The 18011-nt window shown below is 40.9% G+C and overlaps 1 long non-coding RNA gene across 1 annotated transcript; it reads left to right on the top strand.

Moving 5' to 3' along the window:
* Positions 1–4089: 4089 nt before the first annotated feature.
* On the top strand, positions 4090–6968 carry LOC310911980. Its single transcript, XR_014590607.1, has 3 exons — positions 4090–4120; positions 4200–4256; positions 5454–6968. It is a non-coding gene; the product is annotated as an uncharacterized lncRNA (long non-coding RNA).
* The last annotated feature ends 11043 nt before the right edge of the window (positions 6969–18011 follow it).

Raw genomic sequence — 18011 nt, 5'->3', positions numbered from 1 at the left:
ACTATATATAAAATATTATATATTATTATATATAAAATAAATATATTTTATATATTACATATAAATTCTTTCATACATTATATACATTATATTTATTTGTATATATACAGATATATATTTTATATGTTATTTATATATTACATATAAATTATATATTATATATTATATTTGTATATATATGAATAAATATAGATATATTTTTATATTATATATATTACATATAAATTATTTTATATATTATCTATATATTACATTTATTTGTATATATATAAAAATAAACATATATATATATATATATATATATATATATACACACACACATATTATTGGCAATTAATCACCCATAGTTTAACACCTATTTCTTCAGAAAAAGGTATGTATTGTACTAAGTTAGCCGAGACTCCTTCGTGCCGGAAAAGCAAATTCTTTATTATCACAACTCATTTTAGACAGTTTTTACAGACTCCCTTTCCTTCCCGGGGGTCTTGGCTGCCCGCAGGGAATGGAGGGGAAGGGAAGGGAAAGGAAAGGAAAAGGGAAAGGAGAAGGGAAAGGGAAGGGGAAAGGGAAGGGGTAAAGTGATATCCTGAACCCAGCAGGAGCCGAGCAGAGCCTGCACAGCCCTGCCGGGGCCTCCAACACCCACAGAGGGGAAAAAGCGACACAAAAACCCCTCCAAAGGCCGCGTGTAGCGAAAACAAACACAGAGAAGGTTAAAGAGACACAAAGTTCTCGAGGTTCTCTCTTCCCGCCGGTGCGGGGCGGGAAATCCCGGGCGGGAATGAGGGAACGAGGGAAATCCCGGGCAATAATGAGGGGATGAGGGATGGGCACTGGAGCCCCGGGGCTGTTGGAAATCCCGCACAGGAATGAGAGAATGAGGGGCCGCCCTTGGCGCCCTCAGCCGTGGGAGGAGCCGGGAGCAGGGAATGCGCTCCGGCTCCCGCCGCCTGCAGAACTCGCGCGTTCCGCACGGAGCTGCGAACCCACCGCGGCTCGGGGCTTTCTGCGGGGTAAAACTCACTCACGCAGGGCCACCACAACCCCCGCCCGGCACCGCTGCCACCGTGGCTTCCCGGTGTACATTTATAACAGCGGGGAGCGGGAGCGGCCAGCCCGCAGTGCCGCCCGGGGAGGCTGTTTCCAGCCGGAACCATTTCACAGAGCACACGCACACGGGTTCCGGCTCCGGGCTGTTCCTGCGGCCGCGTCCTCACACGGCTCAGAGTGAGAACAAAGTGGAAATAACATTTTAAATAGGCTTTTCAACGTGAAAAACAGAACTAAAAGGTAACTCTCCCATCGCTCGAGGGTTGAGGGAGCAGAAGCACCTACAGACACTGGAGATACTGACCCAGAGGTCTCTGGAGCCCGCGGGGGCGCAGCTGCTTCAGCAGATTGTAAATTTTTTTAAACGGATTTCTAATAAAATACCGTATCGATAGAAAAGGCAATTTGTACATACACTCTAGCGTTTTCTACGCTATAGCAATAAAGTTCCCGACTTCTTTTTATCCTGTTTTATCCCGTTCGTGCAACATAAGCGCCCACACACGGATTAACCGCTTTTTCGTCAGCTGAAATCCTTGATCTGGGATTTCCCGTGTTTTAGCCTTTATTTAAATTCTAAATCTGGGCATTACCCCTGGACATTATTTTTGTGTTTAGTTCTGTGTTTGGTTCTCTGTCTGTTTGGTTCTGTGTTTGTCTCTGGGCTTGTTTCTGTGTTTATTTCTGTGTTTGGTTCTGTTTTTGTCTCTATGTTTAATTCTGTGTTTGGTTCTTTGTGTCTCTGTTTCTGTGCTTATTTCTGTGTTTGTGTCTCAGTGGTTGTTTGTGTGTTTATTTCTGTGTTTGGTTCTCTGTTCGTTTCTCTCTTTCTCTGTTTATTTCTCTGTTTGTTTCTGTGTTTGGTCTCTCCCGGCCCTGTATCCGGGGCTGGAGCTGCAGGCGGAGCCTTTCCCTACTTTGTGTATTCTCTGCTCCAATTTCATTCGCTGCTTTTAGTTCTGGGCTTTGTGTTTTCCATCTCTCGTGTCCCGCCCCGGCTTTGGTCCTTTTCCTCACCTCAGGTCTTCAGAGACTGCAATAAATTAAGCCGAGACTCCGTTTTCTTCACGCGAGAAAAAACCAATTCTTTATTCTCACAACTCATTTTATACAGTTTTCACAGACCTCGTGTGTGTAACTTTATTTGCTTTCTTACCAATCACTCTGTTGGTCATTAAAAGGTATTGTATTTGTCCATCAAATCTCTCTATTGTATTGTTTTCATGTTTTCTTTACTGATTCTCATGGGACAAATCCCTTGTTATTGCAGGTGCATTTGTTTTTCAGCCCAGGAAAGGGTTGTTAGAGGAATTTGTTAGAGGAATCTCATATCAAGATTGTTTTCACATGGGAGGGAACTTGCAAACCACTTAGAAGAAGTGCCAGACTAACTTTGGGAATTTAACAGAGCAGGCCTGATTGTATGAGGCCTTTCTTTTATGATTCATGACAGGTGTGTCCCAACCTCTTTCTTTTATAATTCTTTTACCTGTCACAACAGGTGTGTCCCAACCTAAAGCTAAATTTCCTTTTATCTTTTCTTCTGGACTGTCTCTCCTATCAGGTTCAATGCAGGGGTAACACAGAGTGATGACAGTATAATCCTTTATTGTGCTTTAATGCTGTGAGTGGAAAGAGTCACTGAAAGGAGGCAGGAAAATGGTTTACTGTGGGCAGGACAACAATCAATAGAAGTGTCTGAGGGAATCTACAAGAGCTGATATTTGCCACTGCTAAATGCTGAAGCTGCCTGGCTTTTGTCTACAAGTGCTGCTTGTGTGTCCTGCTTCACAAGACAAGGCTCCAAACAATTAAAAAAAAAAAAAAAAAAAAAAAAAAAAACAACAAAACAAAAAAAACACACCAAACTCCTTGAAATGTGGTTTGAGTTGACCCTGAGATTGGCTCAGTTGGCTCGAGCCTGGTGCTGATAATGCCAAGGCTGTGGATTCAATCCCTCTGTCCCACTCACTTTAGAGCTGCACTTGAAGGTCCTCATGTGGGATTTCCTTGTGTGGGTCCCACAGAATATTCTGTGATGTGAATAATATTTGTAACCACAGTGACTTTCCTCTTGGCTCTCTCCCTGTGCTGCTGCACTGCCCTGTTCACTCCAGGAGGGGTTTGCAGCTCTGCAGCCCCGTTGTTTGTGGGTGTCAGGTACAAAGAAACTCAGAGACTTGCTCCAGAACCCATCAGGTGCTGAAGAAGGGAAATCCTTAACTGAAAATTGCTTTTCAGTTCGTTTTTCCCTTGCCAGGAGAGGCTGGCTTCCCCCAGGTGCTGTAACTCACTGTGAGCCCCACGAGGATGCCAGTTTCCCTCAAAATTCAATCTCCTCAGTACAATAGAGGGCCAGCTGAGCTGCCACCCAGAGCAGCACTCAACTAACCCGGTGCCAACAGAGGGTGATTAATTGATTATTATCAAATGAACTTTCACTTCCAGCTTCAGAAAAGAATTAGAGAGAGATGAAGCTCAGTGTAAAGGCAGCTGAGCAGACTTAGCTGTAAGGATGGAAAGGGATGATTACAACTCTCAGCTGTACCAAGAAACACTTGGGCCTGTGCTGCTTTAAGTTAAATATTATTTAGATTTGTGCAGTTTTATTTTCAGCACATCTCAACATATGGAGTGGGTGCTAATCAGAGCACAACTGTGTCTCTGTGGACCCCCTTCCCAGGAACACTCTGAGCTGAGACTTCAGCCTGGAGGCAACCAGAGTTGGCTCAGGACTTTCCCTGGTTTCAGCTCAGGTGTTTGTGTGCCCATCTGACACATTAATAAATTAATGAGCATTATTAGGATTATCCCCAGCCTGTGTTCTTCAGGAAGAGGCATCACCAGGGTGCTTTGTGATGACTGTTGATCACTGCAGGGCACCTGGAGGCTTTGGGATTATCACTCAGGTAAGGAGATCTGCCAGCACTCAGTTCCTCACCCCTGTTCAGGGGTTTTTCTCTTCTCTTTTCTGATTTTTCTGTTCCTCATAGGTTTCCAGGTGCTGCACACTGTGTACCTGAGACACTCCACACATCAGCACCTGGAGGCTTTGGGATTGTCACTGCAGGTAAGATCTGCCAGCACTCAGCTCCTCACCCTTGTTCAGGGCTTTTTCTCTTCTCTTTTCTGATTTTTCTGTTCCTCAGAGGTTTCCAGGTGCTGCACACTGTGTACCTGAGACTCCACACATGAGCCTGGCCAAGGTGAGCTCTGTGCACTCTGTGTTTGCCGTGCCTTGAATCCCTCCATTAATAATGTTAATCCTGTTGGAGGTTTAAATGGGTGTATTCCACACACACACACAAATGATGAAAATATTTCATCATTTTTTCAAGGAAGGAAGAGTTCAAAATGGAGATAAATCAACATCCAATGGAAGGGATATTGATTCGTTTCCTCACCTTTGGAATGAACACTCCCCCCCCAGCAAACAGCTATGAAAGGAAAGGCATTGTTCATCTGAAACAAGCAAGGCTCAATAAATCTTAATCCTGCTAAAAGATAGTTCTGAGAGGAGAGCAGATAAATACAGCTCAGCATTCCTGCACCCAAATATATAATTACCTTTCCCTTTTACCATTGGATCTACTACTTGGGCTGTGTTTTTAAGGAAAAACTACTTAAATGTGGAACAAACTTCTCATTTTAATAACAAAACTGTATTCCTATTCTTCCATTTGTTCTATTCAATCAGCAGAGTTCCACATTTTTTTCATTGAATATCTGACTTTGGCTCATGGCAGTACCAGAAGTCAGAGAGTGCTTTGAGAGCTCCCAGCAGATTATTTCTGGTGGTTCTGTGATCCACAAAGTCCTGAACTGTGGGAACCTGTTCAGCTGAAGATTTAAGCCTGTCTCAGGGGTTTAGTGCTGAGGGAATGTGTCAGTAACTCCCATTTTTGGGCCTCTAGTTCATGCTGGACATATTCCCTCTGAATATTTTATACACCCCTTTTAAAATGTGTTCATTCTGCACAAATTCCTCGTGCATTTTCTTCCTATCAATATTTATGGGGCTGGCATTGCTGCTGTGCAAAATCTGCATGGGAGGTATTTTAAATCACTCCCTGGGCCAGTCACAGTGTCCCACACTCCCCATCAGGCCAGAGTGCCTTGTGAGAGCTCCACAGGGAGCTGGGACTCTCCTTGGGCACCAGGAGTTTCTCATCAAATGCACATAAATGTTTTTAACAACTCCAGATGCCCAGGCAGACAGAGAGTTCTGAATGACCCATTGCCTCTTCACACAGCTCCAGCCCAGGTTCACCTGCTGGGGGAACACAGGTAGCAAAAAATAAACTTCCATTTCCTGCACTTCAGGCTGGCAGATTTTTTATTATTGTTCAGTTTAGAGAGGCCTTTTTTTTTTTTTGAGTATTTTTTTGTTTTTCTTTTTGCAGAGCTTACATTACTGTCAGTTGGAATACTAATGGACATCAACATAAACATCATCTCCAGGGCTGTTCAATGAAACTAAGGCAGATTGTCTTGAAATTAGCTTGACTCATATCTGAAAATTACCAGTGATTAGCTGATTATGGTTTGAATTGAAGTCAGATTGCTACAAAAAGCCACGAAAAGTCATCCACAGATATATTCCAGTAAATGATGCCTTGGGTGGCTCAGTTGTTGCCAGTGTTTGCATTAGGGATGAAGGTCTATAGCTACATCACACTGATGGTGGATATTTTAAAATACAGATTCTGCCTGGGGAGAATCAGTCTCCTGGGAAAAATTCTGGCTTTGGACTTTTTAACCTAATCACTAAAAATAAAATAAATAAATTAAAAAAAAAAATTAAAAATTAGACATCACAAACAGCAGAACAAATTCAAATATTCTGCCTATGAAAGAAGCTTGTTCTTCTTCTGTAAATACAATTATTATAATTACAGAGTGATTCAATCCCAGTGTCTTACCAGAAATCATTGCTTCTGTGCTGAGAGTATGTGACATTTAAAATAATTTTGAATAAGTCAAAGGCCAAGTGTTAACAATGCTGATAGATGTCAGGTTTATTAAGGAAAAAAAAAAAAAGAAGGTATTCTTTTGCCATAATTATAAAGTTCTGTGAGCAATTCTGGTTTGATTAAATTCTCCAGATTTTAGGACTTTGATGCAAAAAAAAAAAAAAAAAAAAAAAAAGGATCTTGTCAGTTTTCCTGTCCAAAACTACTGAGACATTCATTTGTCACATGTGTGTGACAGATTTGAAATAAATACAGATTTATTTCAGATTTCAGATTTCTCAGATTTGAAATAAATACAATACAGTTTCATGAAAACAAGCAAGTCCTTGATTTCCAAACTGGACACTTTTGAGCTGTGTCTCTGCATGGTTTACAGGCTGCTCTGCTCTCCAGTGCCTCATTTCAGTTTTTCTTCCCAGAGAAAATTCCCTTGCAATCTTTACCTGTGAAAATGTGTTTGAGCTCCAGTCCTTGCATTATCAAGCACATTGCACAGGGAAATACTCAAATAGTATCTACAAGTCAGGAGTCATATTTAATTCCCACAAAAGTGGCCAACAGGATAGTGCCTTGCCACTTCTAGCAGGTTTTTTTTTTTTTTATTTAAAATACTCACAATTGGTTCTCATTTCTTTTTAGTGCATCTTTGACTTCCCACCAGAAATAAAAATTCTTACTTGGTATCTCTGATGGTGTGAAGGAATGTCAATCATGTCCTGGTGATAGAAACACTTCCCTGGGTTGGGGATTGGGGGAATAAAGACACTGTCTCAGTGTTAGGGGTAGAAGTCACCATGGGACCAAGAGCTGAGCACCAAATGCTCAGAGCCCAGCAGGAAAGGGCTGAGCAGCCACCCCTGGCCCTGTCCCTGTCCCTGTCCCTGCTCTGAGCCAGGCAGCTCTGGGGACAGGGCAGTGGCTCAGGGATTGTCACTGGGGACAGGGCAGTGGCTCAGGGATTGTCACCCAGCACAGCTCAGGGATTGTCACTGGGGACAGAGCAGTGGCTCAGGAATTGTCACCCAGCACAGCTCTGGGGACAGGGCAGTGGCTCAGGGATTGTCACTGGGGACAGGGCAGTGGGGACAGGGCAGTGGCTCAGGGATTGTCACCCAGCACAGCAATGGGGACAGGGCAGTGGCTCAGGGATTGTCACTGGGGACAGGGCAGTGGCTCAGTGGGTGTCACCCAGCACAGCTCTGGGGACAGGGCAGGGATTGTCACCCAGCACAGCAGTGGGGACAGGGCAGTGGCTCAGGGATTGTCACTGGGGACAGGGCAGTGGCTCAGTGGGTGTCACCCAGCACAGCTCTGGGGACAGGGCAGGGATTGTCACCCAGCACAGCAGTGGGGACAGGGCAGTGGCTCAGGGATTGTCACTGGGGACAGGGCAGTGGCTCAGGGATTGTCACCCAGCACAGCTCTGGGGACAGGGCAGTGGCTCAGGGATTGTCACCCACCTCAGCAGTGAGATAACTGCACACCTGGCTGCCAGGTGTGATCCACAGCTCTAACCCTGCCCAGGAAAATATTTTCCAGGAAATAGAACCTGGGAAGTGCCAGGCTGGATTTTTCCCAGTTCCAAATCTTGAAGAACAGGCTGAAGGGTTTTAACAGGGAGGGGATGACAACTGCTCAGGACAGTAAATGCTGTTCTCAAAGGAGAGGAGCACATTTCACACCACAGAAAGAACCACAGACTTGGTGACTCCTAAATGATTAAAAGATGATTTTTTAAAAAAGATATTAAAAAAACAGCTGAGGAAATTCAGTGACAGAAATGAATTTACTGTCAACCTCCAGACAGCTTTTCATATTTAAAGAGTGCCTCTGTAACCTCTGTAATGACCAAGGAAAGCCATACCTCGGGGCCAGCTTTAGGGCAGCTTCAGCACAGTCCAACAACAGCAGAATAAAGGAAAAGTGCCATGAGCAATCCTATGCCAGGCACAAAGACAAGCCATCATTAGGCAATTCATAAATTCCTGCTTCACTCACATCAAGATTGCTGCTTGCTGTGCTGCTTTCCTCCCTCTTCACCATCTCATAGAAGAGAAACAAAAGGTGGTTAAAAGGATGATCTGATATCAACCAGTTTCTCCAGTGATGGACTGAGTTAACAAGACCAAACAGACTTGGAAGAGGATGATAAAATCCAGGCCTTGGGCAGGGGTGTGTGCTGGGATCAGTTCTCACCATCTCTAAAGCCCTGATCAGGAAAGAGAGAAGGATATAAAGGAATGATTGTTAGTTTCAAAACAAACAAAAGTGATGTCGTTGTTTGAAAGCAAAACCAGTGAGAGGCTCCAAGTCAGAAATACAATTTAATAAGAAGAAAGGTAAAAAGGTAAAATAAAATAAAATCAATGCAATAACACAAAGGAGCACTGGCAGAGTCAGAACACACCCTGAGCAGGGTGGTGGGAGCAGTCCAGGTGAGGGGCTCTTCCTGAAGCAGTGATCCCACAGAAAGGTCTGGTACTTAATTTTATTAGTTCTTCATTTAAAATTTAAGTTCTTGTGTGCAGGGTACCATTAGTGCCTTAGGACTTTGACATTACCTACATGACCCCTCCTGTAATTAGGAGAACAGAGAGATGTATGAAATTCACACCCAGCTCCATGCAAATCAAAGAAAGGATGCATTGCTAGGTTGACTCTCTTCCCTTAGTGACTTTCCTTCATTATCTCATTAGAGAAGTGAAAAGCACAGTGTGAGAAATCTCAGGTAATGTAGAAAACATGTTCATTTCTGTGGCACTTCCAGGGGTGGCAGAAACTGCTCTGCCCAGCCAGGAAATCTGCAGGGAAATTCCTTCCCTGTGCAGTGCTGGGGTGCTGGACTGGCCCTCACAGGGGTGGCACACTGAGAAAACAGTGAAAACAGCATCAACTCAGTCCTGCTGTCAGTACCAATCACCTTTACCCTTGACAACTAAACCAGGATGGCAGCCCTTTAGAAAGCTTAAATGTTTCATTTAGGAACAACAGGAGGTCATTTAAATAATTAAATTCCAAGGAACACCCACAGAGACAAGCCCACAGTACCAGGAGGGTTTTGTTCTGTCTGACATCACTGTCCACGTTCACTCCAGGAGCTCCTGCAATTGTTGGCTAAAGTCACAAAAAAATACATTCAGACTCAAGTAATCAGCTGTCAACAAATGGGTTTGGTATCAACATTGCTGATGTCAGTTTAAAAGTATAACATTAACATAAACTACTTATATACGTTAGCTTTTTCAATGTGCCTGATTATTATTTCTTAAATGATATTATTTCTTAACTACAACCAAGCAGGTAAATAATATTTAGGATCATGATCCCTTGAGCTTTTGTGATGCAAAACACCCCAGGTTACATTGGCTGTGCATAATTCAGAGCCTCTGGTGTGAAGCTTGGACAGGGACACAGAGCTGTCACTTTGGCTGCCTGCAGGCCTGAAGGAAAAAGCTTTTGTGCTCTCATTTGAAATACTGGATCAAATGAAATACTGGATCATTTTTGGATCAAATGTCACAAAACCCTACATGCAGCAGTGAGCCCTGCCCTCCAAAGCCAGGCTATCTAATGCATAAAGAAATCCTGCACTTTTGATAAAAACCCTACATTAATCTAACATATTTGTGTTGTCCTGCATTTTCTTGCTTTCAAGTGTTTGAATCTTCACAGCCTGATTCTCACACTGTTTCATGTAAACTCTATGTATTTTTAGAAATTATCTTGTGTTTTACATAGTTCTTCTCTGAGAAGAAAAACTTAATTGATAGTAAGAATGACCAATAGAGTCATGAGGTTGTGACCTTCTTGGTCCAATCCTGGCCTTCTGTACAAAGTGTATATAAATTGATAAAGTAAAAAAAATAAAGGAGCTTTCCATGTCTGCTGCCTGCTGTGCTCTGTGTGGGTCTGCAATTTGTGACCCCTCTGAGTGAGGGGACCACATACTTGAATAAATTTGATTTTATATCCTAAACATATAAACTTTCAAGTCAGAACAGTGTTGCCAGCAGTCCCAATCTCATTCACTTCATTTCCATCTGTAAATCATTTACCTCTGCTGCCTCTTACATTTGTCACTTGGATGTGAAGCTTTCAGCATTCCCAGGACCCCTCTCAGGTCTCCACATCCCCCAGGTGTCCCCCAGGGGTGCAGTTTCCCTGCCTGCTGCACCTCCTGGAATTCTCTATTCCTGCCAGTGCAATCCCATTTCCTGCTCCTGGAAAAGTGCAGAGTGCCAGTCCCTGGAAAGGAGAAGGAGATAATTTATTTCCCTGCTGGTTTCCTGCTGCTATGGACAGCTCATAAACACTGCACCCCAAGCTGCACTCCTGTCCCCAGACACTTGGCAAAGCTGCCTCAAAAATTCTTTCTGTTCTCTTTCCCCCGGGAAATAACCCTTTGTCCTGTCAGTTTATTAGCAGTTGGGTGTTTGACTTGACATTCAGTTGAGTTCTCAGAGAAAAGAAGGAGTGATGAAAGTGCCTTTTGGAGGAACATCAAATGCATTTCCTGATGGATTGCAAACTGGTGAACTACTTGGAAGCTTTTGAAAAGTGAAATCTCTTATGCCTTTCAATAAAATAATTCTTTTTTTCCCCTTTCAAAGATGGCAAATATAAAAGATCACCTATTACTGACTGGAGCTTGTGTTTCTCAGCAGGTGTTTGTGTTTTCAATTCCATTTTTTATAGGATCTCAGGCCACCAATTAAACACAGCCCACTAAACTCTTCAATGTACATCCCAGTAACTGCTAATAAACTGTTTTCTCTCTAAGCTGAGTACCTGGATCCATTTTCCTGGGATCATCCTGCTCTCCATTCCTTAATCCAGATGAGCTCACACCTTCCAGGAATCATCCACAGCCCTGGTGGCAACTGCACTGCAGAGCCTGGACTATAAATACTTGTTAAAATTAAAATATTGTTTGCTATCAGCCTTAAATACAAAGAGATAAATATGTCTAAGCCTACTTTAGCTGGAAGATGGAACCTTATCAAGGCTAAATGGCGATCAAATTATGAGCAATTTTCTGCAGTAGATGGAGAAATTACACTTTGTCATTTTTCAGCTTGTGTTGTGAATAAAATTCAACCTGATAGAGAGAGAAACCAGGCAAGAGATTAGAACCTCAGCTGTAACAACTTCTCCCTAAAGGGTAATAGCAAATATTCTTAACCTCACACTCAACAAGTCTTTACACATATTTAGAAGATTTTTTTTTCCCAAAGTACTTACAGAATTAACCACAATAATAATCTCAATATGTTGACTTCTCCAGCATGAAGTGACAAAATCCCCCAAATATAATTTCTGAGATTCCCTGAAGTGCCTGTGACTGAGGAATGGGAAAAGGTGCCCCACTCACTGAAACATATTTGTAAAACCACTTTCCTAAAAGACCTTCTGTTTTTAACATGCAAGAAACACACTGGAAATATCTTTTCTCATTTACTGTGCTCTGAGATGGCTTGGGAGGTAGTGCTTTAAAACCTTTTTTTTATTATTTTTTTAAGGCCATTGACTTAAAACTGAATAAAACTGTTCCTGGGGGCCATTAATAAATGAATAAAACTGTTAGCTGGGGGCATTACCCACTGAGTTGTAGAGCCCCACAATGTTCTCCATGCATTATCAAGGTTAGTTCTGCTCTCCAAAGAAACTCGAATCAAGACAAATTTCAGTCATCATCTCCGCCAGATTTGGCTGCTTTCAGGCTTGTGTGCCAAGGATTAATCTTCCCAGGTAGCATTCCCATTTTCCCCAAACATATGGCTGGAGTGCAAGCCAGCAGGAAACAACATTTCAAGTGTGGCCCTAAAATTGCTGGTTTTGAAGGGGGTGAGGTTTCCATGTGCATTGGAGCCAACAACAATAATCAAAATGAGGAGTTTGTTGTACAGTCAGTCAAAACTTTCTTCTGACCAGGTCAAATATTTTCAATTCACATTTGAAACCCCCTGTCCAGAGGTTCCAAACTGCAAAGGCCATTAGTTATATTAAAAAAAAAAAAAAAAAAAAAATATATATATATATATATATATATATATATATATATATATATATATATAATGCCGGCAAGGCTTATAGGTCTCTAGAGAAACTCCCCCAACACAACGTGGCACAAAGAAAAAAATAAAATCAATTATGTACCTTTGGGTAAGCCTGCAACAATAAATGAGAAAAAGGTCATAACAAAATCAAACCATTTTGCAAACAATTATGTGAGAATATTGCCCAGAGGAATGGTGCTCTGAAAGCAGTTGCTCTGTGGACGACATTAATGTCACCGAACTGCATTTTAATTTTTATTCTGCCTGTACACCCAAACAGCCAAGTGCAAATGGTAGAAAAATCAAAGCACCTGTAATATTGTTGGGTTTTTTTTGGTGTGCGTGCATATTCATATATTTTTCTCTTTAAAGTACAGCAAATTATTTACCACGAGCCAGAGAAGACACAAATCTATCTGCTGACCTTAAGTAGAATCCAGAAATTAAATCACTACAAGATCCTCTCTTTGAAGTGGCTGGGTTGTGATCCAGACAGAGGATTTTTAGCTCAAATAAAGAGCCATAAAGTGTCACAATGTCATTTTTACAACACTTGATCTGAAGTGTCCCAGATCAGCCAGACATTTATGGGAAGATTGGGCAAAAAATCCTGCAAAACCTGCAAATAAAACCTGCAAAAACACTCCAAGTCATTTGCCAAGCCAGGAGACACCAATGAAGACCATTTGAAAGCAATTTCAGTTCTCACCAACAGAACCTGCAGAGTCCACAAAATCCCAGAGCACAAGGGGAACATTTAGAAGAGGACACAGTTCTGGCTTTTTGTGATGACCAAGGAGAAAAAGGTGCAGAATGTTGTGACAAGAAATGAAAATACACATTAATTTACATAATCTTTTTACTCAGTCTCACCCTGCATTGCCTCCAGAGCTCCAAGTCTACAGTAATATTAAAAAAAGAGAGAAGAGTCATGAAAACACAGAACTGCAAAGCAATAGACACCTTTTCACCTGTTTGCTGTTTGTTTGGTTCCTTCAAAAGGGATGTTTTTCCAAAGAAAAAAGACACTTCTTGGTGAAATGCTGCTATTTACTGAAACCTCAGAGCAACAAAGAGGCAGCACAAATAAACTCTGGAGAGAATTTCCTACTTAACGTGTCAGAAACAGAGATCAATACACTGGGCTGGACAGCAGAGCCTCTGAGTCTCTTCTCAAGGGGGAAGGAAAAGCCTTTCTGACTCCACTTCTGTACCCAGGACATTGTATTGCTGCCTTTTTGGGGCCATTAATAAAAACCTGTGTATAACCCCAGGTGTGGGGTGGGAGATGGCAAGGAAGGAAGCAGCAGTTAAAAAACATTCTCAGGAGTTTATAGAAGTGGATAGAGAACTGGCATTAAAGGCTAATTTTTAATATTTTTTTCATTGCTCTGTTACCTTCTATTATTTATAATTATTGATTTTTTTTTTGTACCTGTATATGCTGATGCTCTGTTCTCTCACATTCTGCTTTCTCCTGCTTTTACTTTTATTCCTTCTATTTAAGAAATTCTTTTCATTTAAGAAATACACTTCTTAATTTCTTCTTCTTAATGTAATTTCTTTTATTTAATAAATACACCCAGGTGAGCACAACTGGATTAGATTTTGCTGAACACCTAAACCAGAGCTCCAGCTGAGTTTATTTGAAATTGTTAAGTTAATTGTTAATTGTTAACTGTTAAGGGCCTGCCTGTGCTTTCACCTTTTGCATAAAAGTTCCTTCATGAGGTCTCTGCTTATTATGACTTATTTTAACTTATTTTCTGTATGATGGAAATACTTAAATAGTTATTTATATATTCTATAATATTGTGTTATAGTTATTTATCCATTGATGGAATAATACAGTGACTAGAGTTGGACATGAGCTCATATGGATGATGTGTGCAATAAAATATCTTGAGAAGTGACAGAAAATGACAATTTTCTTCCTGAAAAAAGAAAAGAAAGACCAGAATGAAGACCCAGCAGACCTTCCCCCCAGGTATGGCACACACACAGGCATTTTATTGTGAAAAATCATTTTCTACTAAAAACTATTTCTAAATACTGCATTATTTTAAAGATACTGATTGCTTTTTGTAAGAAAAAGTTGAATTAGATGTTTTGTAGGTGCACCCAGCACACCCCCCAAGTGAACAACTTCTGCAGGCACACACTTGAAAAACACTGGTTTAACTCAAACATCACATTTTTTTGGATGCAAACTCAGATTGTCAATGTTGAGGCTTAAATCAATATGAGTAATAATCATTATTATCATAACACTGAGGGGAGTGATGTGGAAGTTTCATGCACGAATTTTACATCAGCTCTTAATTACCAGTTTTGTCAATATAGACATGAACTTCTCTTGCAGTTAAGTGTTTTTGAGAACTCCATGTGAAATACTAAAAAAAAAAAAAAAAAAAACCAAATGGCTGTTTCCAGCCAGCTCTAAGAGTACTTCACATAATCCTTTAAGGGATTTTATAGTATGATTAAAATTTAAAAAAAAAAAAAAAAAAAAAAAGAGAGAGAGAGAATGTTCTCCTTGTTTTATCAGCTGCATTTTGATGACCAAATTTGCAAAGGGCAGGAGGAAGGAGCTTTGGTTTCTTGGAATCACAGAACACACCAGGCTCAGGGAGGCTCCTCCATGGTGGGTGATCCCACCTGGAAAACACAAGGAGGAGAGGAGTTGGCCAAAACTGGGATTACAAAGCCAGTTTGGTGGAAAAGCAGAATTTTTTCAAAAGGTTTTGAACTAAGGTGTAAGCTGGAAAGTCCTCCCAGTGTGCTGCAAGAAGAGCTCTTGACTCTGCAGGTGGAATTCTGCACATGGTGGTCATAAAGGAACTGATTTTTCTCTTTAGTTCACCTCAACCACAAACCCAATACAGACAGTGGTGTTATTCTAATTTGTTCTCTGATTTTACCAAAACCACAGCTCTAAAGATGAGAAAGTGTTTGATAAAGGGCCCATTGCAGTCCTGCTCTTCAAGTGAGCTTGAATTTCTCTAGTCTGGAGCACTGACAATTATAAATTATTTTAGAGGGACTGATCATTAAAAGAGAACACTTAAAAAAACCCCTCAGTTTATTTTAGAGGCTAAAGTGTGACTGGCTGTTTTAATTCGATTGGTTAATCTCCAAAGAGGCAACATTTTAATTTAAGGGTCAGCTTATTCTGAGAGGGTAACCAATCATGTAATCTAGATAAGTCTCAGTCTAAAGAGGGTAAAGATGGCTCTGCATGATTAAAGTATTCAAAGGCACCTTTGTCAGTTCCCTGCAAGCTTTTGGAATGCCTTGAACCACACTAAAGGAACACTCATTGGAGCAAACAGATTGAGAGATCTTTCATATTAATATGGGGAGTGAATCCTGCTTCATACCAAGAAGTAATTTTAATATAATCATCCTTACGTGATGGGAATTTGTGGAACAGATTAGCGAGGTCTGATTGTCTCTACTTCAGGAAACTTGAAATGTTCCGTGTTAAATTTGCAAGTGACTATGAGCTCCTTACAACTTTTTTTTGCTTGTTCTTCCCATAGTTCCCTTTTCTGCTCGTGTCACTTAATAAAGTATAACCATCCACAGAGTTCTGCCTTTAACTAAACTCCACAATCGCATGTGCTGGTGAAGAATGTTTTATTAGTTATCTTTCGTTTGCTTTTCATTACAAAGTGTACTCTGCACATAAGGACCCTGCTGTAATGGACTGGAATCCTTTTTTCATTGTTGTTTTTTTTTTTTTTTTTTTTTTTTTTTACTCAGAAAGAAAGAATTGTCATGGAAAAAAAAAGGAAAAAAAAAAAGGAAAAAAAAAAAGGAAAAAAAGGTAAAAAAGCAAAAAAAAAAAAAAAAATTAAAAAGGAAAAAAAAAAGGCAAAAAAAAAAAAAAAATAAAAGGCATAGAAACTATAGGGTTCCAAAACCAGAACTTGATTTACCTCTTCACACCAATCAGTTGACACCTAAGTGAGCACATTGTCCTTCATCTCTAAGCAATTCTGTGCCCTGTCTCATATGCCCTGTGCCTCATTTCTGTAGGAGCTGATGGAACAACAATTTCTTCCTATTTTCAGAAACTAATTAAGAAAGCTGATCACAGCCCTCTGGCTGAAAGCAGGAGAGAATAAACACATGTGGTGGGCACTTGCTGCCTGCACAATTACAGCAGTTTGAATCAGACCTCTTGACCAATTAATCCAAGTCCTGGAGCCTCAAAAACTAATCCCAAATCTGCCTTTCTCTCATGAGCACAGCAGGAAAAGTGTTTGGCAGCCCTGGAACAAAGAGCTGCTGTGACACCCAGGGCAGGATCTGTCTGATGGAAGAGGCTGGTGAGGGGAGGAAGGAAAATACCAGAATAAGGTCACAGCCAGCAAGGCAATAACCTGATTTCACCTGAAATCTCCCCTGTAATTCCTTGGGTTTTGTTGTCAAGGAGAGAAGAGAGGGATAATTTTTGCAGGATGCATGTTTTGTGTTTGTGGTTAGTTCCAGCAAGCTCATTGTGGAGGTGGGCTAAGACAAAATACCAACACTCAGCCCCTGATACCCCAGCGTGGTTCTTGGTCTTCTCAATGAAAACAGAAAACTTTCAGCTCTTTTACAGGACAGTGGAGAAACCAAGCAAGCTTTGCACAAATCAGAATGACCTCCTGTATTTGCACAAATCAGAATAACCTCATGTATTTGCACAAATCAGAATGACCTCCTGTATTTGCACATTACAAACACCACAGTGCCAGAGCCACTTAAATTCAAACTAAACATTGACCACCTCATCTCTCTGCTACCCTCTTCCTCATAATGTGGCTCTGTGGCTCCAGAGACAGAGAGAAAGTAAAAAAAAAAAAACCTCTAGTAGTTTTCAGAATAAACATGACCCCCAGGAAGGGTTGACCAGAGACGTTCAAGCCCAATTTATGTTTAACTATTGAATTTAACTTGTATGAGCATGATCTATATTAAGGCAGGTTCATAGTGGGAGGTGGCAGCTCTCATTAGGCCAACTCAGATCATCTGAAAGCACAGAAAAACCTGCAGAGGGTCCTTTTTCATGTCCAAAACCTCTCTGTGAGGTAAGTTGAAGTCCAAACCAAACCAAACTGATTGTGCTTTATATGGCTCCTTGCCAATGTTGTGTTTGATGTTCAACTAATTCCTGATCCAGCTGGTTCACTGTAAATTAAATGAACACTTGGATTTTAAGGTACCAGATACAAATTAAACACTGCAATAATGCAGACTCCTTTCCCTGGTGGTTATTTTGGGGACTCCATGCTCACTTGATAGAGCAAAATCTGGTACAGCGAACAGTTCATATTAATTAATTCATATTACATTCATTGATGTAAAAATAACTACAGTTGTACAACTGAGCTCTTTATGTTAGCAAGATTTATTGTGAGAATTATTAACTCTAACAGGTATTTTATCTAAAGCAATGCCCATGAAATAGGATGACCTTTTATCTATTACCTGTTGGGTTTGCAGCACCTATGAGGTCTAGATTGATGAGTTTCCTGCCCAGACTGATTTCATTACATGTTCTATTTATATCACCTTGGTGTTTTTTTTTTCCCTTCCACTGACAGGACAAAAAAAAAAAAAAAAAAAAAAACAAAAAAAAAAACCAAAAAAAAACACCCAAACCTCACATGTTAATGGCATGCAAATTCTATCAGTAACTACAATGATTATCCAATGAACAATGACTCTGGGCCCTTGGACAGAGGCACTGAACCTCCCAACCCAACAGGTTAACTGTATTAAATATTGCATTATTTGTCATAACACATTCATTTAATGCATGAGGAGATAAGGAGGCTCCAGTGGTCGAAGGTAAAGACTGACATTAACAGAAAACTTTTAGTTTGTAAGACCACAGCCAAGGAAAATGGTCTGAGCAAGCACTGGAACATTCAAAACACCT

This window comes from Zosterops lateralis (genome assembly GCF_965231275.1).
Source record: "Zosterops lateralis genome assembly, chromosome: 8".
Lineage (NCBI taxonomy): Eukaryota > Metazoa > Chordata > Aves > Passeriformes > Zosteropidae > Zosterops > Zosterops lateralis.
Note: the sequence above shows the minus strand (reverse complement) of the source record. Positions and strands in the feature narration are given on the sequence as shown.